This window comes from Arachis ipaensis, chromosome B6 (assembly GCF_059453495.1).
Source record: "Arachis ipaensis isolate K30076 ecotype BB chromosome B6, ASM5945349v1, whole genome shotgun sequence".
Taxonomy (NCBI): domain Eukaryota; kingdom Viridiplantae; phylum Streptophyta; class Magnoliopsida; order Fabales; family Fabaceae; genus Arachis; species Arachis ipaensis.
In genome coordinates this window covers 50,633,319-50,657,883 of record NC_142441.1, presented here as the reverse complement: position 1 = coordinate 50,657,883, position 24,565 = coordinate 50,633,319, and the positions used below count along the sequence as shown (strand labels likewise).

Below are 24,565 nucleotides of genomic sequence, written 5' to 3'. Positions count from 1 at the left end.
CTTTTCAATCATATCTTCTTAATCACATCCTTTTCAAAATAATTTTTAATCATATCTTTTTGATTTCTAATTTCAAAAATCTTTTTCAAAAATCACTTAATTTCTTTCCCAACTTTAATTCTCGAAAATCATCAATCGAATTTTCAAAATTTCTTTCAATTATTTCAAAATCTTTTACTTTAATTTCGAAAATTCTTCCCCTCTTCTCACATCCTTCTATTTAAAGGACTAACACTCCACCACTATCAACAATTCGAACTCTATCCCTCTTGATAAGTTTGAATTCTTCTCTTTCTACCTTCTCCTTCTATTCTTCTTTTCCTCTGACACTTCAAGGAATCGCTATACTATGACATAGAGGATTCTATACTTTCTTATTCTCTTTTCATATGAGCAGAAGCAAAGACAAAGGCATTCTTGTTGAAGCTGATCCTGAACCTGAAAGGACCTTGAAGAGAAAGCTAAGAGAAGTTAAAGTACAACTCTCTACAGAGGACCTAACAGAACTTTTCAAACAAGAAAAAGACATGGCAGCCGAAAACAACAACAATGTCAACAATGCAAGGAAGGTGCTTGGTGACTTTACTGCACCTACTCCCGACTTCTATGGGAGAAGCATCTCAATCCCTGCCATTGGAGCAAACAACTTTGAGCTTAAGCCTCAATTAGTTTCTCTGATGCAACAGAATTGCAAGTTTCATGGACTTCCAATGGAAGATCCTCATCAGTTCTTAGCTGAATTCCTGTAAATCTGTGACACTGTCAAGACCAATGGGGTTGATCCCGAGGTCTACAAGCTTATGCTCTTTCCTTTTGCTATAAGAGACAGAGCTAGAACATGGTTGGATTCACAACCTAAAGAAAGCCTCAACTCTTGGGAAAAGCTAGTCAATGCCTTCTTGGCAAAGTTCTTTCCACCTCAAAAATTGAGTAAGCTTAGAGTGGAAGTCCAAACTTTCAGACAGAAGGAAGGTGAATCCCTCTATGAAGCTTGGGAAAGATACAAGCAATTAATCAGAAGGTGCCCTTCTGACATGCTTTCAGAATGGAGCATCATAGGTATCTTCTATGATGGTCTGTCTAAACTGTCCAAGATGTCATTGGACAGCTCTGCTGGAGGATCTCTTCATCTGAAGAAGATGCCTGCAGAAGCTCAGGAACTCATTGAGATGGTTGCAAATAACCAATTCATGTACACTTCTGAAAGGAACCCTGTGAATAATGGGACAAATCAGAAGAAAGGAGTTCTTGAGATTGATACCATGAATGCCATACTGGCTCAGAATAAAATATTGACTCAGCAAGTCAATATGATTTCTCAAAGTCTGTCTGGAATGCAAGCTGCACCAGGCAGTACTAAGGAAGCTTCATCTGAAGAAGAAGCTTATGATCCTGAGAACCCAGCAATAGAAGAGGTGAATTACATGGGAGAACCCTATGGAAACACCTATAATCCTTCATGGAAAAATTATCCAAATCTCTCATGGAAGGACCAACAGAGGCCTCAACAAGGCTTCAATAACAATAATGGTGGAAGAAACAGGTTTAGCAATAGCAAACCTTTTCCATCATCTTCTCAGCAACAGACAGAGAATTATAAGCAGAGCCACTCTGAATTAGCAACTGTAGTCTCTGATCTAATTAAAACCACTCAAAGTTTCATGACTGAAACAAGGTCCTCCATTAGAAATTTGGAGGCACAAGTGGGTCAGCTAAGTAAGAAAGTTACTGAACTCCCTCCTAGTACTCTTCCAAGCAATACATAAGAGAATCCAAAAGGAGAGTGCAAGGCCATCACCATGACCCACACGGCTGAATCTGGAGAGGAGGAAGAGGCATTGATCTCCACTAAGGAAGATCTCACTGGACGTCTACTGGCCTCCAAGGAGTTCCCTTATGAGCAACCATGGGAATCTGAGGCTCACACTGAAACCATACAGATTCCATTGAATTTACTTCTGCCATTCATGAGCTCTGATAAGTATTCTTGCTCTGAAGAGGATGAAGATGTTACTGAAGAGCAAGTTGCTAAGTACCTTGGAGCAATCATGAAACTAAATGCCAAGTTATTTGATAATGAGACTTGGGAGGATGAACCCCCCTTGCTCACCAAAGAACTGGATGACTTGACTAGGCAGAGATTACCTCAAAAGAGACAAGATCCTGGAAAGTTCTCAATACCTTGCACCATAGGCACCATGACCTTTGAAAAGGCTCTGTGTGACTTAGGGTCAAGCATAAACCTCATGCCTCTCTCTGTAATGGAGAAACTGGGAATTTTTGAGGTACAAGCTGCAAGAATCTCATTAGAGATGGCAGACAACTCAAGGAAACAAGCTTATGGACTTGTAGAGGATGTCTTGGTAAAGGTTGAAGACCATTACATCCCTGCTGATTTCATAATCTTAGAGACTGGAAAGTGTATGGATGAATCCATCATCCTTGGCAGACCCTTCCTAGCCACAGCAAAAGCTGTAATTGATGTTGACAGAGGAGAATTGGTCCTTCAAGTGAATGAGGACTCCCTTGTGTTTAAAGCTCAAGGATCTCCCTCTGTAATCATGGAGAAGAAGCATGAAAAGCTTCTCTCAATGCAGAGTCAAACAAAATCCCCACATTCAAACTCTAAGTTTGGTGTTAGGAGGCCATGCTCTGAACATCTGTGAGGCTCCATGAGAGCCCACTGTCAAGCTATTGACATTAAAGAAGCGCTTGTTGGTAGGCAACCCAATCTTTAATTATCTATGTTAAATTTCTATTTTCTTTTGTTATTTTATGTTTTGTGTAGGTTGATGATCATGTGAAGTCACAAAAACAATTGAAAAAGCAAAAATAAACTGAAAAATAGAATGAAAAATAGAACACCCTGGAGGAGAAGCTTACTGGCGTTTAAACGCCAGTAAGGGTAGCAGAATGGGCGTTAAACGCCCAGTCTGGCACCATTCTGGGTGTTTAACGCCAGAAATGGGCACCAGACTGGCGTTTAAAGCCAGAAAAGGGCAAGCTGGTGTTAAACGCCAGAAATAGGCAGCAACTTAGCGTTTAACGCTAGGATTGGAAGAAAAGGGCGTTGTGCACGCCACTTGGTGCAGGGATGAAAAATCCTTGACACCTCAGGATCTGTGGACCCCACATGATCCCCACCTACCCCACCTCTCCCTCTCCTCTTCACCCATTCGCCAATCACCTCAATACCTCTTCCCCAAAAACCCCTCACCTATCAAATCCTACCCTCTTCTCCATAAACCCTTCACCAATCCACATCCATCCATCATAAAACCCCACCTACCTCACCATTCAAATTCAAACCACTTTCCCTCCCAAACCCACCCTATATGGCCGAACCCTAACCCTCTCTCCACCCCTATATAAACCCATCTTCACTCCTTTATTTTCACACACAAAACACACTACTTCTCCCCCTTGGCCGAAACATCAACCCACCTCCATCTCCTCCATTTCTTCTTCTTCTACTCTCTTCTTTCTTCTTTTGCTCGAGGACGAGCAAATCTTCTAAGTTTGGTATGGTAAAAGTAAAGCTTTTTGTTTTTCCATAACCACTTATGGCATCAAAGGCCGGAGAAACCTCTAGAAAGAGGAAAGGGAAGGCAAAAGCTTCCACCTCCGAATCATGGGAGATGGAGAGATTCATCTCAAAGGTGCATCAAGACCACTTCTATGAAGTTGTGGCCAAGAAGAAAGTGATCCCGAAGGTCCCTTACAAGCTCAAAAAGGGTGAATATCCAGAGATCCGACATGAGATTCGAAGAAGAGGTTGGGAAGTTCTCACCAACCCCATTCAACAAGTCGGAATCTTAATGGTTCAAGAGTTCTATGCCAATGCATGGATCACCAAGAACCATGATCAAAGTGTGAACCCGGACCCCAAGAATTGGCTTACAATGGTCCGAGGGAAATACTTAGATTTCAGTCCAGAAAATGTAAGGTTGGCATTCAACTTGCCCATGATGCAAGGAGATGCACACCCCTACACTAGAAGGGTCAACTTTGATCAAATGTTGGACCAAGTCCTCATAGACATTTATGAAGAGGGCGCTCAATGGAAGAGAGATTCAAGAGGAAAGCCGATTCAGCTAAGAAGGCATGACCTCAAGCCCATGGCTAGGGGATGGTTGGAGTTCATCCAACGCTCAATCATTCCCACTAGCAACCGGTCTGAAGTTACTATAGACCGGGCTATCATGATTCATAGCATCATGATTAGAGAAGAAGTAGAAGTTCATGAGGTTATATCCCAAGAACTCTACAAGGTGGCGGACAAGTCCTCTACTTTGGCAAGGTTAGCCTTCCCTCATCTCATTTGTCACCTTTGCAATTCGGCTGGAATTGACATAGAGGAAGACATCCTCATTGATGAGGACAAGCCCATCACTAAGAAAAGAATGGAGCAAACAAGAGACCCCACTCATGGGCAAGAGCATGAGGAAATTCCTCATCATGAAATCCCTGAGATGCCTCAAGGGATGCATTTTCCTCCACAAAACTATTGGGAGCAAATCAACACCTCCCTAGGAGAATTAAGTTCCAATATGGGACAACTAAGGGTGGAGCACCAAGAGCATTCCATCCTCCTCCATGAAATTAGAGAAGACCAAAGAACCATGAGAGAGGAGCAACAAAGGCAAGGAAGAGACATTGAGGAGCTCAAGCACTCCATAAGATCTTCAAGAGGAAGAACAAGCTGCCATCACTAAGGTGGACCCGTTCTTTAATTTTCTTGTACTTTATTTTCTGTTTTTTGAATTTTTATGCTTTATGATTATTTATGTTTATGTCTTTATTACATGATAACAAGTGTCTAAGTGTTTATGCCTTAAAGCTATGAAAATAAATCCATCACTTTTCTTAAATGGAAAATGTTTTTAATTGAAAAGGAAAAAGAAGTACATGAGTTTTAAATTTTAAAACAGTTTAATTATTTTGATGTGGTGGCAATACTATTGTTTTTCTGAATGAATGCTTGAACAATGCATATTTTTGAATTTGTTGTTTATGAATGTTAAAATTGTTGGCTCTTGAAAGAATGACGGGAAAAGGAGAAATGTTATTTGATAATCTGAAAAATCATAAAATTGATTTTTGAAGCAAGAAAAAGCAGTAAAAATCTTGCAGAAAAAAAATATATGCGAAAAAATGCAAAAAAAAAAAAAAGAAAAAAAAGAGAGAGAAAAGAAAAAGAAAAAGCAAGCAGAAAAAGCCAATAGCCCTTTAAACCAAAAGGAAAGGATAAAATAAAAAAAAAGGATCCAAGGCTTTGAGTATCAGTGGATAGGAGGGCCCACAGGAATAAAATCCTGGCCTAAGCGGCTAAACCAAGCTGTCCCTAACCATGTGCTTGTGGCGTGAAGGTGTCAAGTGAAAACATGACACTGAGCGGTTAAAGTCGTGGTCCAAAGCAAAAAGAGTGTGCTTAAGAGTTCTGGACACTTCTAATTGGGGACTCTAGCAAAGCTGAGTCACAATCTGAAAAGGTTCACCCAGTTATGTGTCTGTGGCATTTATGTATCCAGTGGTAATACTGGAAAACAAAATGCTTAGGGTCACGGTCAAGACTCATAAAGTAGCTGTGTTCAAGAATCAACATACTTAACTAGGAGAATTAATAACAATATCTGGATTCTGAATTCCTATAGAAGCCAATCATTCTGAATTTCAAAGGATAAAGTGATATGCCAAAACTGTTCAGAAGCAAAAAGCTAAAAGCCCCGCTCATCTAATTAATACTGATCTTCATAGATGTTTTTGGAATTCATTGTATATTTTCTTTTTTTTATCCTATTTGATTTTTAGTTGCTTGGGGACAAGCAACAATTTAAGTTTGGTGTTGTGATGAGCGGATAATTTATACGCTTTTTGGCATTGTTTTTAGTATGTTTTTAGTATATTTTAGTTCGTTTTTATTATATTTTTATTAGTTTTTATTTAAAATTTACTTTTCTGGACTTTACTATGAGTTTGTGTGTTTTTCAGTGATTTCAGGTATTTTCCGGCTGAAATTGAGGGACCTGAGCAAAAATCTGATTTAGAGGCTGAAAAAGGACTGCAGATACTGTTGGATTCTGACCTCCCTGCACTCGAAGTGGATTTTCTGGAGCTACAGAAGCCCAATTGGCGCGCTCTTAATTACGTTGGAAATTAGACATCATGGGCTTTCCAATATATAATAGTCCATACTTTGCCCAAGATTTGATGGCCCAAACCGGCGTTCCAAGTCAGCATAGAAATTCTGGCGTGAAAACGCTAGAACTGGCATAAAAGCTGGAGTTAAATGCCCAAACTGGCACAAAAGCTGGCGTTTAACTCCAAGAAAAGTCTCTACACAGGGAAGCTTCAATGCTCAGCCCAAGCACACACCAAGTGGGCCCGGAAGAAGATTTCTGCATTAATTACCTATTTCTGTAAACCCTAGGTTACTAGTTCTCTATAAATAGGACCTTTTGCTATTGTATTTTGATACTTTGATACACTTGATCACGTTTTAGGAGGCTGGCCTCACGGCCATACCTGAACCTTGTTCTTATATATTTTCAATGGTGGAGTTTCTACACACCATAGATTAAGGTGTGGAGCTCTGCTGTTCTTCATGAATTAATGCAAAGTACTACTGTTTTTCTATTCAATTCACGCCTACTTCTTCTCTAAGATATTCATTTGTTCTTCAACTTGATGAATGTGATGATCCGTGACACTCATCATCATTCTCACCTGTAAACATGTGCCTGACAACCACCTATGTTCTACTAGCAATGGCTTGAATGCGTATCTCCTGGGTTTCTAATCTAAGATCGGAACCTTCGTGGTATAGGCTAGAATTATTGGCGGTCATTCTTGAGATCCGAAAAGTCTAAACCTTGTCTGTGGTATTCCGAGTAGGATCTGGGAAGGGATGACTGTGACGAGCTTCAAACTCGTGATTGTTGGACGTGTGACAGACGCAAAAGGATCAATGGATCCTATTCCAACATGATCGAGAACCGACAGATGATTAGCCGTGCGGTGACAGTGCATTTGGAACATTTTCACTGAGAGGACGGGAAGTAGCCATTACCAACGGTGATGCCCAACATAAAGCTTGCCATGGAAGGGAGTATGAATGATTGGATGAAGGCAATAGGAAAGCAGAAGTTTAGGAGGAACAAAGCATCTTCATACGCTTATCTGAAATTCTCACCAATGAATTACATAAGTATCTCTATCTTTATTTTATGTTTTATTCATCTTTTAATTATCAATCCTCCATAACCATTTGAATCTGCCTGACTGAGATTTACAAGATGACCATAGCTTGCTTCAAGCCGACAATCTCCGTGGGATCGACCCTTACTCACGTAAGGTATTACTTGGACGACCCAGTGCACTTGCTGGTTAGTTGTGCGGAATTGTGACTAAGTGTGATTCACGTTTGAGAGCTCCAAGTCTTTGGTGCCATTGTTGATGATCACAATTTCGTACACCAGAATGTAAAGGGGAGTGGGTGCTGGAAATTAAAGAAAGCAATAGATCAAGCAACTGGAAATTTAAATTACAGGAAGAATAAAGGTAATTGGGTGCTGGGATTCAAAACTGAGCAAGAAAGTATAAATTGCAGTGAATCATAGAAATGTAAGATGAAGGGAATTGCAAAAGGACTAAAACAGAATTTAAAAGTTGCAAAAGCAGTAAAACAGAAACAATTGAGATTAGATCTTCAAATTCATGAAAACAGAAACAAAGGAATCAAAGGAAACTCAACAATGGAGAGATCCAAAAGAATTCTCCAATCAGAATTCCAAAATCACAACCAGAAAGTGGAAGTTGCAGAAGAGTGAAAATGTAAACCAGAAGACAAAACTTAGATTTGATCTTTCAATTCTTCAATTCAAAGACAAAAACTAAAAGAGAGAGCTCTCTACTCCTACTGCTCCCTAGTGGAGCCAGCCTCCTTTACAAAAATAAAAATGATGCCTTATATAGGCTTTACAAAGTGGAAATCAAAATGAAATTGAAATTAAAAACAAATTACAATTTAAATGAAATTCCTATTCTAACTTGTTCTTGTGCCTTTGAGTAATGATGTGGGCTTTGCTTTCTTTGGATTTGAAGAGAGATGGGTCCAGTTGTCCTTGGTTCAATTGGTGAAGAATTGAATCCAATTTAATTTTCAATTGAATTTTGGACCATGGGTGCTGCTCCCAGGGAACGGCTCAGTTGATTAAGACAACCGAGCACTCCCTTGCTCTCGGCCCTTCAATTTTGTGCGAATCAGCCCCTTGTTCATGCCAATTTTGTTGCGCTCGGTTGAAGAAGTGAATTGAGCTCTCCATCTTGCACTTGGTGTGCCAAGTTGTGCGCGTGACAAGCTCCTTGGCGTGCCAAAATGTGAAGGGTGTTGGGGGGAGGGGGAAGTAGCGCTCAGTTGAAAAAGTGAACTGAGCTTCCCTTTTTTTCTCTTGTGTAGCGCTCTACCTTTGAGTGTGACGCCTTGAGTTCGAACCTTGAGAGAAGCACTTTTGTGAGCATATTCCTTGCATTTTCTTGAGTGGGAGCCCGATAAAGCTCACAAGGTTAACCGAGCGCTCTTGCTGATGCCTTGTAAATTTTGTTTCCTTGTCTTAGCAATGATGTCGCGCTCGATTGGTAAAGCCAACGCAGCATTCCTTGCCTAATGAACGCTGGCCAATTGATTTTATTCATTGGCATTTAAATGCATGCTTTGAATAATGCTTTGCCTAATGCAAGCATGCTTTACCGTGAAGCTCTCTTTTATTTATCAATTCATGCATGCATGTATAATGCTATTAACGCCTTGGCATTAATTTATTTCTTTACTAATTAAATGCATGCTTTTTATATTGTAATGCATTAATTCAATCAAATGATCCATGCATTCATAGGCTTTATTAATGCAAGCTTACACTAACTTTAATTAATAATGCTAGGCATTCATTCATTAAATGAACGCATAATTAAGCCAATGATTGCATTAATAGTGCTAGTGTGAATAAGCCATCATAGCATTCATTTACTAGTAATACCAATGTGTTAATGTAAGCTTTACTTATTCATTTGCCAATTTCATTAGAAATTAAATCTTCATGCATGCATGCTTCCATGACTTTAATTAATAATGCCTAATGCATTAACGTAATGGCAATTGCATTAAACATTTCATGCATGCATGCATATGATATTGATGCATGTGCCAAGGTTTCATGGTCATGGGCCACGCTTTTAAAAGCGTGGCCTAGGGTTCTAAAGCGTGCTCAATCTTCAAAGCGTGCCCAAAATTCTTCTTTTATTCTTTTTAGTTTATTTTGTGCTCTTTTGCTTCTTTTTCTTTTTATTTCCTACAAAATTTATAAATCAAAAGATCAAAGAAATATACCACTTAAGCACAAAAGAATGCAATATTTAAGCACTAATTATCTATTTCTTGTATGAAAAAGTATAGAAAAATATGACATGATGACATGTCATCAGTGTCCTCCAAAGTCTTTCAGTGGAGGGAAGAGAATCCCCTGCTACTGGTTCAATCCAAGATAAGTGGTCAACCACTTGATTTTCTATCCCTTTTCTGTCTCTGATTTCTATATTAAACTCTTACAGGAGTAACACCCATCTTATGAGCCTAGGCTTAGAATCCTGCTTGGTGAGGAGATTTTTTAGAGCAGCATGGTCAATATAGATAATTACCTTAGATCCTACTAAATAGGATTTGAACTTGTCAATGGCATACACCACTACAAGTAATTCCTTTTTTGTGGTGGTATATTTCTTCTGTACATCATTTAAGACACGACTGGCATAATAGATGACGTGTAGAACCTTGTCATTCCTCTGCCCCAGGACTGCGCTAATGGCATGGTCACTGGTATCACACATTAGCTCGAATGGTACATCCCAGTTGGGTGCAGAGATTACAGGTGCAGTGATAAGCTTAGCTTTCAGAGTCTCAAAAGCATGTAGACTCTCTTGGTCAAAGATAAATAAAGTGTCGTTAGTCAGTAAGTTGCACAGGGGTTTACCGATTTTAGAAAAATCCTTAATAAACCTCCTGAAGAATCGTGCGTATCCAAGGAAACTTCTGATTCCCTTGACATTAGTGGGTGGTGGTAATCACTCAATTACCTCCACCTTAACTTGATCAACTTATATTCCCTTGTTTAAAATCCAATGCCCAGAGATAATTCCGTCAGTTACCATGAAGTGACATTTCTCCCAGTTTAAAACTAGGTTTATCTCTTGGGATCGTTTGAGAACTAAGGTCAGATGGTCAAGGCAGGATTAAAATGAATCTCCAAAGACAGAGAAGTCATCCATGAATACTTCAACGAACTTCTCCACCATATTAGAGAAGATGGAGAGCATATATCTCTGAAAGGTGGCAGGTGCATTGCACAGGCCAAATGGCATCCGCTATAGGCAAACACGCCATATGGGCATGTAAATGCTATCTTTTCTTGATCTTGTGGATCCACTGCAATTTGATTGTAACTGGAATAGCCATCCAGGAAACAATAAAATGCGTGCCTTGATAGTCTCTCTAGCATTTGATATATGAATGGTAAAGGAAAATGATCCTTTCTGGTGGCGTTATTGAGCCTTCTATGGTTAATACACATACGCCACCCTGTAACTGTCCTTGTAGGGATCAGTTCATTCTTTTTATTATGAACCACTATCATGCCTCCCTTTTTGGGTACAATTTGGACAGGACTCACCCAGGGGCTATCAGAAATGGGATAAATAATCCCAGCCTCCCATAATTTGGTGACTTTTTTTTTGCACCACTTCCTTCCTGGCTGGATTTAGTCGCCTTTGTGGTTGCACCATTGGTTTGGCATCATCCTCCAGCAGGATTTTGTGCATGCATCGGGTTGGGCTAATGCCCTTAGGGTCACTTATAGTCCACCCAAGGGTTGTCTTGTGTGTTCTTAACACTTGAATTAGCGCTTCTTCTTTTCATGGCTCTAAGGTAGAGCTTATAATCACAAGATAATAGTCGTCATCCCCTAAAAATGCATATTTTAGGAATGATGGTAATGGTTTGAGCTCGGGTTTAGGAGGCTTCTCCTCTTCCTTAGGAGGTTTCAAAGGCTCTTTTATCTCCTCTGGTTCCTTTAACTTAGACTGGACATCATAAAAGATGTCATTCAGCTCTTCTTCAAGTCTCTCAACCATGTTTACTTCTTCCACCAGGGAATCAATGACATCTATGCTCATGCATTCCTCTGGGGTGTTTGGATGCTGCATAGCTTTGACAGCATTTAGCACAACTTCATCCTCTTTGACTCTCAAGGTTACTTCTCCTTTCTAAACATTAATAAGGATTCTTCCTGTAGCTAAGAAGGGTCTTTCTAGGATGAGGGATACACTCTTGTGCCCATCCATATCCAACACCACAAAGTCAGTAGGAAAAGCAAAGGGTCCAACCCTAACAATCATATCTTCAACCACGCCTGATGGGAGCTTAACTTAACCATCAGCAAGTTGGAGGCATATGCGGGTTGGTTTGACTTCATGAGTCAAGCAGAGCTTCTTTATTAATGAAGTGGGTATTAGGTTAATACTTGCTCCAAGATCACACAGGGTTGTCCTTGTGCAAGCATCCCCTAGAGTTCATGGTATCGTAAAGTTCCCAGGATCTTTAAGTTTCTCTGGTAGACTACTTTGAATGACTGCACTGTACTCTTCAGTGAGGAGGACTATTTCTGCCTCTCTCCAATCCTTCTTATAACATAAGATGTCCTTTGTGAACTTAACATAAGAAGGTATTTTTTCAAGAGCCTCTGCAAAAGGGATCTTGATCTCTAGTGTTCTGAGGTAATCCGCAAATCGGGCAAACTGTTTATCCCTTTCTGCTTTACAAAGATTTTGAGAAAATGGTATCTTGGCCCTGTACTCGTCAATCTTAGTTGATGTCGGCTGAGTGCTTAATGTACTGGAAAGGGGGTTACTAACTTGCTTATGAGGGGTGTTATCAGCACTTGTATATGTCTGACTACCTTTGTTTGGGCGTTAAACGCCCTCATTGCTGCCCCTAGTTGGGCGTTCAATGCTAGGAGTGGATACCCCCTTTTTGGCGTTGAACGCCAATGAAATTCCTCTTTGGGCGTTCAACGCCCTCAGAGATGTCTTGGACAGCAGTCTGGTATTCCTTTGATAGCTTTTCTTCCCTTGATCTCCTGTTGCACTGAGGTTAGGTGTTTAATGATTTTTCATTCCTCAGTTGGATAGCCTGACACTCTTCTGTTATCTGCTTAGATAACTGCTGCCTTATTTGACTCAGCTGGGCTTCTATATTCCTGTTGGAAGCCTGCGTTTGTCTCAAAGCCTCTTGCAATTTCAGCTTTTACTGGGCAAGGGCGTGTAGTTGCTGCGTCAATGGCCCATCCTATTCTGGAAGGTTAGGTTCAGTAGATATTGCCTTAACCTCTCCTTTCATAGAAGTCTCAGCGGCTAAGTACAGATGCTGGTTAGTGACAACTATCTCAATAAACTTGTGAGCCTCTTCAATTATCTTTCTCATATGTATGGAACCACCAGCAGAGTAGTCTAAAGATATTTTGGCCATGTCCGAAAGTCCGTAGTAAAAGATGTCTAGCTATACCCATTCTGAAAACATTTCAGTGGGACATTTTCTTAGCATCCTTCTATACCTCCCCCAGGCATCATGAAGAGATTCATTGTTCTCTTGTTTGAAGTCTTGAATGTCCAGCCATAGCTGGGTTAGCTTCCTTGGAGGTAAGTATTAATTTAGAAACATATCTACTAGCTGTTTCCATGTTTTCAAGCTAGATTTGGGTATGTTATCTAACCACCTCTTTGCTTGATCTCTTACAGCAAAGGGAAATAGTAGCAGTCTGTAAACATCCTGATCTACTCCATCAGTATGTACTGTGTCAGCAATTTATAAAAAGTTTGCCAGAAAATTAGCAGGTTCTTCCTGTGGAAGTCTAGAGTACTGGCAGTTTTGCTGCACCAGAATAATGAGCTGAGGATTGAGCTCAAAGTTACTTTCTCCAATGGGAGGTATACTAATACTTCTCCCATAGAAGTCAGGACTGGGGGCCATGTAGGACCCCGAAGTTCTTATGAACTGTTCAATCCCAAATGGGTTCATGGTGAAAGAAAGGTAGAAGAAAGAAGTAAAGAAAAAAATAGAATTAAATTATTTTTTTGTTTTTATTTTTATTTATTAATTAAATTCAAAAATAAAAGCTTAATTAATTAAAAAGATTTGAAAATTAGAAGTTGGTTTTTGAAAAAGAAGAGAGAGAAGAATTAGTTAGGAAGTTTTAAAAAGAAGAAAGAGAAAACAAGTAACTAAATAAGAAAGATTTGAAAATAATATAAGATTTGAAAAACTGAATTTTAAATTTTGAATTGGAAACAAGATAAGATAAAGAAGTTAAGAAAGATAAATTTTAAATTAAAAAGATTTAAAATCAAAATAAAAAAAGATAGTTTTTAATTTAAAAAGATTTGAAGTTTAAATTTTAAAAGAAGGTTAAGAATCAAATTAAAAGAAAAGATTTAAAAAGATTTTGAAAAGATTTGATTTTAAAATTTAAATCTTGACTTGACTAACAAGAAAACACCTAATTTAAAATTTTTGAAATCAAATATGCTAGATTTTCGAAAATTAAGGAAAGATAAGAAAATATATTTAAAGTTTTGATTTTTGACTTTAATGAAGAAAGAGAAAAACAATAAAAAGACAACAAACTTAAAATTTTTAAATCAAAGACACTTGGAACTCGAAAATTTTAAAGAAAAACACAAGAGGACACCAAAATTAAAAATTTTAAGATCTTTACAATAAAAGAAACAAGAACAACTTGAAGATCAAGAAGAACACCAAGAACAAAACTCGAAAAATTCAAGGGAAAAGATCAACACACAAAGGACCCCAAACTTAAAGATTGACACTAGACTCAAACAAAAGACACTATTTTTGAAAATTTTTTTTTTAGAAAAAGACTAAGAAAAATCAAAACTTTAATCAAGAACAAGAACAAAAGATTCAAACAAAAGATAAAGATTAATGAAAAAAAGCAAAGATTTTAATTTTTTTTTCGAAAAAAAGGGAAACCAAAGACTCAAAACAAAATTAAAAAGTACCTAATCTAAGCAACAAGATAATCCGTTAGTTGTCCAAACTTGAACAATCCCCAGTAACGGCGCCAAAAACTTAGTGCGCGGAATTTAACTTCGCACAACTGAACTAGCAAGTGCACTGGGTCGTCCAAGTAATACCTGGGGTGAGTCAAAGTCGATCCCACGAGGATTGTTGGCTTGAATCAAGCTATGGACACCTTGTAAATCTCAGTCAGGTGGATGAAAAAGTTGTTTGGTTGTTTAAGTGCATAAAAGTAAAATAAAGATAACATTACTCAATAATTGTGGATTCAATGATAAGAAGATGGTCAAGGCTTCGGGGGTGCTTTATTCTTCTGGATTAATCCTTTCTTACTGTCTACTCTAACTGTGAATGATTTCTTCTATGGCAGGCTGTATGTGATCAACGCCGGTTGAGAGGCCGCTAATCTTCCTCTAGGCTGAACACCAGGTTTAGTGTGCATCTAGTCTGAATGAGGCTGAAGCTTATGCAGTTCATTCCGTTAATGATCCTACTCAAAATACCATAGATATGGTCAAATCTTCTGGATCAGAGAATGATATGCCATGGTTCTAGCCTCTACCACAAAGACTCTAATCTCCCCATACCTCGGCTGAACTGATGTCTTGAGAAATCCCCAACGAAGTCATGGATTAGCTGTCTAAGAGATGTATAATCAAACTAGTGGTTCAGTAATATCCGATGAAAGATGCTCACTGAACCCATGTAGAATAGAGATAATTTGTGATAGTTCAACTCATTCATATGGTTGACGAATGAAGATACATCTTAGAATAGAATCAAACACGAATTGAAATAGAACAGTAGTGCTTTATTAATCCATAAAACTCAGCAGAGCCCCTCACCTTAACCTAGGAGGTTTAGAGACTTATAATGTACATAAGAACAATACAATTCGAAAATATGGCATAAAGTTCTAAACAAGGGTGATCCTTGTTCTATATATACTAATCCAACGACTAAAAATTACAGAAATATGATAGGTGTAGGCTTGTAGTGCGAAAATCCACTTCTGGGGCCCACTTGGTGAGTGTTTGGGCTGAGCTGAGGGTGTCTCCACGTGCTAGTAGGGCTCTTGGGCATTGAACGCTCACTTTGGACTCCCCTATGGGCGTTGGATGCCAGCTGCTCCCTTTTGGGCGTCCAACGCCAAGAAGGGGGTAGATGGCTGGCGTTGAACGCCAGTTTTGGGCTTTCATCTCTAAAGATAAATATAGACTATTACATATTGATGGAAAGCCCTGAATGTTAGCATTCCATATCCGTTCAGAACGCTCTATTTGGATATCTTTAGCTCCAAAAATTCTTGCTTGAATGCACGGAGGTTAGATCCTGACTGCATCTGCTACGTTTTCCTTGCCTCTGAATCAGACTTTGATAAACTCTCATATTTCAGCCAGAAAATACCTGAAATCACCATAAAACACAAAAACTCATAGTAGAATTCAAAAATGTGAATTTCACACTAAAACCTATGAAAACATAATAAAACTTAAACAAAACATGCTAAAAACTATATGAAAATGATGTCAAAAAGTGTATAAAAATATTCGCCCATCAGCACCTCCTTCCTCTGTTTTTCTCATCTTTGTGGGGGTTTGTGGCATTGTGTTTATGTTGATGAGGGGTAACGGCGCTGGGTTAGGGTTTGTGAAGGACTGTGTGGGTGTTGTGTGATTTAGGGTTAGGAGAGTATGGGTAAAATTAGGGTTTGGCTGGTATAGGTATTTTTCTTAAATTAGGGTTTGTCCATTTTAATAAAGAAATCTCTAAAAATACAATTCTGAATATATATAATAAATAATAAATAACTTATTATTTAATTTTCAAAAATCCAGTGTGATGACAAGTCATCTTATGTTAGTTTCACACGCATTTTTCTTTTGTTTCATTAAATTTTTATGCACTTTCTTGTACAATAAGTAAGTGTTTGGATTGAAACTTCATGCATTTCCCAAGTAAATTAAACATGGTTGTTTATGTACTTTTTCATAAGGTTTTATGCTACTTTTACTAGATATTATGAATGGTGCAAATACCTCAAGATTACAGCAAACTTTGAGGCAATTGTTTGATTGATTGTAGGTGGAAATAAGGCAAGAAATAAGCAAGAAATAAGAGGAAGAAACAAAGTGAAAGAGTATTGAAGAAGAGAGGGAGATACAACGTTGGTGGCAACGTTGATCCACCAATGTTGAAGGCAACATTTTTGGAAAGAAGAAATGAGTGCCAACGTTGGTGATCCAATGTTGCCTCAAATATGGGAAGCTACAAAATGCTGGTGCTGGCGTTGGAGAGAACGTTGGAGGTCCAACGTTACCTCCAATGTCTGCGATGGTTTTCAATTCTGGAGCCAGAAAAATTTTGGGTGACGCGTATGTGTCGATGACGCGTACACGTGAAAGTTGAAAAATTTCTTATTCCACGCGTAAGCATGAGTGACGCGTACAAATAAAATGGAAAAATTGACCATTCACGCGTATTTACCCACGCGTACGCGTGACCAAACGAACGTTGGAGGTCCAATGCTACCTCAAACGTTGCCTCCAACATCCGCGATGAGCTACCCAAAAATTGGATTTGAAAAATTGCAATCGACCCGCACACGTGGACCACTCTTCAAGAACCAGTTTAATTGAGCACCCATGCAGATCAAAAATGTGAATTGCCAATTGCCCTCTTCAACATCACAGAGACCCACTCTTGCTTGCTTCAACAAAGGCCTAATCTAAGGACTTGAAGACCAATTTGGAAAGTGTATAAATAGAAGGAAATTTGATTTAGAAGGAGAGATAGTCAGTAGGGAATTGTAGCTTTGTAGTTAGCTGCAGATCTGAATTTTTTTTCTTTTGTATTTTCTTCTGCATTTTCTTTCTGCAACCTTTTGTTTTCAGGTTTTACTTGAGCAATGATGAACTAAACCCCAAATTCATTAGAGGGTGAAGCTCTATTGTAATTCCAATGAATCAATGAAATTCTTCTTCTTCTCAATTCATTTTTGTATCTATTGGATATCTTCTTTTTTGATTTAGAATTCTTCACTCCAGAAGGGGTTGAATTCAATTGAATGCTTGTGTAAGCCTCAGAAGAGGAATCACTTGCATTAGAATTGGAGCTCTATCCTCTTGAACAACACCATTTGGGAGGAATTGAGATCTTGAGAGTTAGTATGGCTTATGGATGAGAGATTTACACTTAACCTCTTCTCATGACAATTAGATCAAGGAATTGGCAAGATTGATTGTGATTAGAGAGATTGGATTGCCAAGGAATTGGGATCCAATCAATTTCAATCCGCCATAGATCTACTGATATGATTGAGAAGGTAGTTGAGACCCAATTGATTAATGAAGGATTAGAATATCTCCGATCCCTGATGAACCACTTTCTTTGATTTTTTTCACTTTAAACTTCTCTAATTTCAATTTCCATTTGATTTGTCTTGCTGTTTGAATCCCTGCACCCAATTCCCTTTATAATTCCTGCAATTTAAGTTCCTCGCAATTTGGATTCTACAATTTTACTTTCTTGCACTCTAAGATTCAGTTATTTACATTTCTTGCAATTTAAGTTTCATCTCTTTTAGATTTCTTGCACTTTAAGATTCAGCAATTTAGGTTTCAGCCAATTTACTTTCAGCAATTTATAATTCTTGCAATTTACATTCTGTCAATCAATTTCAACTCAAATCACCAACTATTAGCTTAACTAAATTCATCACCTAACTAAATTTGCTTAATTCATCAATCTCTGTGGGATCGACCTCACTCCTGTGAGTTATTACTACCTGATGCGACCTGGTTCACTTGCCGGTTAGTTTGTGTGGAATCGTATTTTCCCTCATCAAGTTTTTGGCGCCGTTGCCAGGGATTGATTTAGATTAACAATGATTAAGTAAGGTGATAATCTAGATTAAGAATTTTTCTTTTGTTTTTATTAAGCACACTAACCGTTTAAGATTTTGTCTCTACCAACCACAACCTCACTCTAGCAACAGAGTGTTCTGCTTTTGTGTTTTTGGTTTATTTGGTTGTACGCCAGGAGGGAGAAGAGGTAAATCCACCTCATTTGATTCTGAACCAGAGAGAACATTCTTGAGATTGAGAAGAGAAGCAAGAGGGAAAGGAGTGATTGAAGAAGAAGAATCAGAGGAAGAAGATCAAGAGATGGAGGGTAACATCCCTAATCCACATGAGGATGTGTGATGAGTGGTCTTTTGATGGTATAGAATTCACAAATGAAATCTCGTCGCAATATAGTTTCTGAACCAACAATAGTCCTTTCATACAAAAATTTTTTTGTCACAAGTACAAACCCCTAATAAATCTAATAACCGAAGTATTTAAACCTCGGGTCGTCTCTCAAAGGAATCGCAGGGTAGTGTTCTTGTTATTGGCTATGGACATGTATATTTTGGGGTTTTGAATAAGAAACAAGAAAAGTAAATGGCAATGGAAATCAAATGACAAAATGGTCTTGGCATAGTTTGGTGCTCAAGGATCTCTATCCTTATCACTAACCATAATATGATAATTGCAAGGATCAATGTAACGACCCAACTTCCAGCATGTCTAGATCATACTAGAAATCGAATGTTACCAACTTGTTTTTCCTTTTTGTATTATTAATTAATAAATATAATCCTGTACGTTGTTAAAACCCCGCAAATTTTACAAGTAAATTTTTTTTAACAAGAATAATTTAAAGTCGCATACCTTCCATATATCAAGGGATAATTAAACATTCACATACATAAGACAAAAGATAACAGAATATGGAACAACACACTATAATATACATCATGTCACAGAAGTGGTTCAGTTATATAAGCATAGAGCTATGGTACAGCACCCCTATGTCAGTGACTCATATAGTATATACATATATGTACATAAGACGCCCCAGGGCCTGGCCTGACCAAAAGCCCCTAAGCTGGCACCCAGGCTAGCCTAACTCTGATATATGCCTATTCCCTCTAATCATGCTAACAAAGTGAGGGAGACACTCTAATGTACTGAAATTAGACTAGGCGTATTAAAAAGTCTCCTCAATCCTGGTCTAGAGTACCTCACGGAAAATCACCGGGCAAATGGTGATGCTCGCCTGCTGGCGCCTCGCCTGGCTCATCGTCATCGCTGTCAGAGGAGATAACAATGAAGTTAGGATCTTCCTCTGGATCTTCTTCTTCCTCGTCCTCTTCTTTTGCCGGAGTGATAGTAGAGGAACCACTGCTGGCCACAGGAACCATAAAAGGATAGCTACTAAACAAAATACAGTCGGGAGAAGGAGGTGGCGCCTCCATGATCTGATCATACTCATGTCCCTGCTGCTCATCAAAGACAGGAGGCTCGATCGGCTCAGGTGATGCTAGGGCATTTTGGCCAGTTTCACTGACCTTTTCTTTACTGTTTTTAAGGTAGTTTCATGCATTTTCTTAGGAAATAAGCTAGTTTTGGGTAGATATTCACTTACATCTTGATTCAAGCAAACATTGTGCACTTTACATGATTTCATGAGAATTTTGCATGAATTATATGATAAATTGGATGATGCATGATCCCATGATTAAGAGCAAGACTTTGATGTACTTTGTTTGATTGATTTCAGTCCAAAAGAAGAAGAGAAGAAGCCACGTTAGTGGCTATGTTAGTTACACTAACGTGGGCACTAATGTGGAAGGAAGGAAAGCCCCAACGTTAGTAAGAAAATTTAGTGGCATTAACTTTGAAGAAAGGAAATGGAGCCAATGTTAGTGACACTTAACATTATCACTAACGTTGGACCAAGCTCATAAGTGGCCACGTTAGTTGCCACGTTAACTTAGTTAACGTGGCCTCTAACGTTAAGAAGAAAGGGGGGAAGCCAACGTTAGTGACACTCAACATTATCACTAACGTTGACCAAGTCACATTAAGCCACATTAACTTCCACGTTAACCTAGTTAACGTGGAAGCTAACGTGAGGAAACAAAGTGATCGACAACGTTAGTGACACCAAACATTGTCACTAATGTTGGGATGAACACACACTATCCCCAAGAAGCCACGTTAACTCCCACGTTAACCTAGTTAACGTGGAAGTTAAGGTGAAGAAGAAGAAGTTGTTGACAACGTTAGTGACACCAAACATTGTCACTAACGTTGCCAACACAAGCCACAAAGAGCCACGTTAACTCCCACGTTAACTTAGTTAACGTGGGCAAAAGTCCCACCTGGCAGCCTGACCATGCCTTCTTCAAACACGCATAACTTGAGCCACAAAGCTCCAAATGAGGTGATTCCAGTGGCATTGGAAAGTAGGATTCCAGAGCTTTCCAAGCATATATGGCACTACATGGTTGACACTAAATTTGAGGGAGAAAACCTGCCCCGAAAGTGCAATGATGAACATGGTATCAACCTGTATTAAGGCCAACTGACCTCTTCACATTCCAAGAAGTGTAACTCGAGTTGTAGAGCTCCAAATGATGCGCTTCCAAAAGCATTGGAAAGTAGACATCCAGGGCTTTCCAACAATGTATAATAGTATGGGGTGGACACTAAGTTTGAGCTTCAGAAACTGGCAATAATGAAGCCCTGATCGCTAGCGTTATTGGCAATCAACATTTCCATTAACGTTGGCATATATGCCAGCGACCATGTCCACTTCAAAGGAGCATAACTTGAGCTACAGAGGTCCAATTGAGGTGATTCCAGTTGAGCTAGAAAGCTGACATTCAGAGCTTTCCAACGATATATAATACTCTATAGTGGGCATGAAATTTGAGCACAAACAAGAGGCATCTTTTAAGCCCCAAAAACACCAACTGGGCAGCAAGTGCAACGTTAGCCACAATAACTTCAGCACTAACACCACACTTGTAGCGTTAGTATGGCTAACTTTAGCACTAACTTTAGCACCTGGGCCTCAACTTAACTCTCTTCTCTCTCAAGTCCACTTCAAAGCTCAAGCAAGCAAGCCCACAATTGTCAACCAATCAAGACCACAAGAAGCATCTAGAATAGGAATTTTCATTTTATTGTAATTTGCTTTTATTTTCATTTTGTAATTTAGGAGAGCCTATATAAAGGCCTTAGTTTTTACATTCAAAGCATTCTGGAATTCTGGAGAATTGAAGGAAGGGGGAGAGAGTGAAGACCAATTCGAACTTCTGTGAATTGGCACACTCCAAGGGGAGTGGGTCTTCGGACCCCTCCCCTAACCACTCTTCTTCCTTTTCTCTTCTTTTCTTCCTTAGGAGTAGTTTTATTTTAGTTGTAATTTTCATTTATGAATTTTGAAGTTTCAATTTCAGTTTCAATCTTCATCTTTACTTTTCTGCACTTTCTTTCTTTTCTATTTTGGTAGAGCAATGATCAACTAACTCTTTTCATTGGGTTAGAGAGCTCTATTGTGATTCAATGGATTAAGTGTAGTTCTTATTCTTCTTCTTCTTTCTTTCCTCTTGATTTTACTAGAGAGCTTTCGATCTTCATCCAATTGGGTAGTTATCTTGAAAAAGAAACTATTTATACTTGGATCTCTTCTGAACCTTGGAAGAGGAATGAAGAGATCATGCTAGAAATGCTTTCTTATGCTGGACCAAATTAGGTGTGGATGGATATGTGACTATAATCCTTCCAACACTTGATTTGGGAAATGCATGTGGTATAATCAGTGACCATACTTCATCTCTTCTCATGAGCAATTGACCAAGGAATTGGCTATTGATCAAGATTTGAGAGATCGAAATACAAGGAATTGTAATTCGATCACTTAAGATTGCCAAGGAGATCAATGAGTGCATTGATTGAGGAAGAGATGAGAATGAACTTGATCCGAAGGATTGCAATATCTCTTGATCCCAATGTACATTTTATTTTTAATTCTTACATTTACTTTTCTTGCCATTTTACTTTTCTGCACTTTATTGCTTTCTTTAATTTTCTGCCATTTACATTTCCTTGTTGCTTATCACTCCAATATGATTCATCTAACTAGGATAATCAATTAACCATTGATTGCTTAATCCGTTAATCTCTGTGGGATTCGACCTCACTCTATTGTGAGTTTTACTTGACGACAATTCGGTACACTTGCCGAAGGGAGATTTGTTAAGAGACAAGTTTTTCGTACATCAAGTTTATGGCGCCGTTGCCGGGGATTAATTGTGATTAACAAACTACCGGTTGGTTGATTACCTAGATTAGACATTTTCTTTTGTTTTGCTTTATTCATGTAATTGCTTTAGTTCTTTATTTTCTATGCTCTCTAACTGTTTGTGTTAATGCCTCACCAAGAAGCCCCTGTTCGTGACAGCTCTGGCTCTTGGTGATTTTGTTATTAATACAACAGTTCTTTTACTCAGCTTCTTTCCAAATAAAATTGCCATATGATCACATTTTAAGTTTGGTGTTGCCCTGCAACAATTTGTTTTCAATCTTTCTGGATACTTGCATCAATTCTAAGAGAAAGTGTCACACTCAGTTTGGTGTGCCACTTATTTTTTTTATGCAATGTATCCAGCAACATCACTTGTTTGTATAATCATAATGCCTTTGCTTCTTAGGCTTGCAGTGTTACCCTTAATTTTTGCTTGCTTAACCACATACATCACTTACATTTCAGTATGTAAGACGTTCATGACCCATCATAGACCCCACCACCACTGTTTTATTTGCTGCTTGAAGACAAGCAATTAGTCTAAATTGGTGTGGGAAGGAAGAAAAGTAGGAGAAGAAGGGCAACAATAATAAAGATGAACTACAAGGTTGTAAAGTTCCTTTTTCCTCTTACTTATTTCCAGTACATTCAATTGCATGATTGTCTTCTAAGTTCTTTGTATGTATGTGTGCTTGTTCCTTGTAAATAAGCATGTCAATTCTGTCTTTTAAACTTTTTATTGATTAAGGCTGTGTTTTCTAGTCTGAATGTCATTATTGCATCCTTACTTTGCTTACTTGTATGCTTGTCCCTTTTGAATCAAATGAAAGGAGAATGAGTGTTTTTAAAAGACCAGAGTAGAGTTCATACTATGGAGTGAGTTCATGAGTTTATGGTGTGGTCATAAGTTAGCTAAGTTGGTTCAACCACAAGGGTGGGAAGACAACTATCTGTCATGAATACTATGCTTGAGACACACCCCATGAGACTAGCTAAATAAGAAGATCCTAATAAGAAAGAGGGAAAGAACAACGAAAGTGGAAGAATAAAAGAAAAAAAAGTAAGCAATAAGGCTAGGCACCAATGGTTTTAATCTTGAGGCATGTGTCTGTGGTGCTCCTGTGTGAGGGATCTACTTGTCTGTGGTGCTCCTGTGTTGAGCGAATCCAGAATTTGGGTTGAGAGTTGCAGAAAATAAAATGGCGGGAATGTAAATAACAGAAAAGTAAATGCTAGAATTAAAGGACTGGAAGTAAATGACTGAAAATAAATTGCAGAATTGTAAATGGGAATAGGGGATTTGCTCATAAAAGTAAATGGCAGAAATTAAAGAGAATGGGTAAGATCAGAAATGGAGAGTTCATTGGGCTTAGGAGATGTTGCAATTCTCCGGATCAAGTTCATTTTCATCTCTTCCTCAATCAATGCACTCATTGATCTCCTTGGCAATCTTAATTGATTGAATTACAATTTCTTGCAATTCAATCTCTCAAATCTTGATCAATAGCCAATTCCTTGGTCAATTGCTCATGAGAAGAGATGAAGTATGGTCACTGATTATACCACATGCATTTCCCAAATCAAGTATTGAGAGGGTTATAGTCACATACCCATCCAAACCCAATTTGGTCCAGCATGAGAAAGCATTTCTAGCTTGATCTCTTCATTCCTCTTTCAAGGTTCAGAAGAGATCCAAGTTTGAATAGCTTCTTTTCCAAGATAACTACTCAATTGGATGAAGATCGAAAGCTTTCAAGTAAAATCAAGAGAAAAGATAGAAGAAGAATAATGAAAATTAGTATTGATCCATCAAATTACAACAGAGCTCCCTAACCCAATGAAAGGGGTTTAGTTGTTCATAGCTCTAGAAAATGAAAACAGAGATGGAGAATACATCATAAAACTAGAAATAGCAGAGAAGGTAAAATACAGAGAGTAGTTCCCTTTTTCCAACTTCCAGAACTCTTTCAACAATTCAAAGCTACTCCTATATATACTACTTCTTTCAGCTTCTAGTTGGCTCTTCAAGTCTTGGGCCTTTGGATCTTGAGTTTGAAGCAGTTCTCTTCTTCATTTGGGCTTGGGTTTACTTGCAGAGAGAAAATGTGAAGTGGGCAGAGACTTTAGCTCAGGACGTTAGGGGTGTTAACGTTTAGTGAAAATATAAGTTCGAGAACGTTAGTGACAATCAACTTTCTCACTAACGTTACTAAGTAAAAGCCACGTTAACTTCAACGTTAGTGGCATAAACGTTGCCACTAACGTTGCCTCTAAGTCCTT

The 24,565-nt window shown here is 38.5% G+C and overlaps 1 non-coding gene across 1 annotated transcript; it reads right to left on the bottom strand.

The window, feature by feature from the left end:
• Window positions 1–932: 932 nt before the first annotated feature.
• On the bottom strand, window positions 933–1,040 carry LOC148555526 (small nucleolar RNA R71). Its single transcript, XR_015886967.1, has one exon. It is a non-coding gene; the product is annotated as a small nucleolar RNA R71 (small nucleolar RNA).
• Window positions 1,041–24,565: the final 23,525 nt, after the last annotated feature.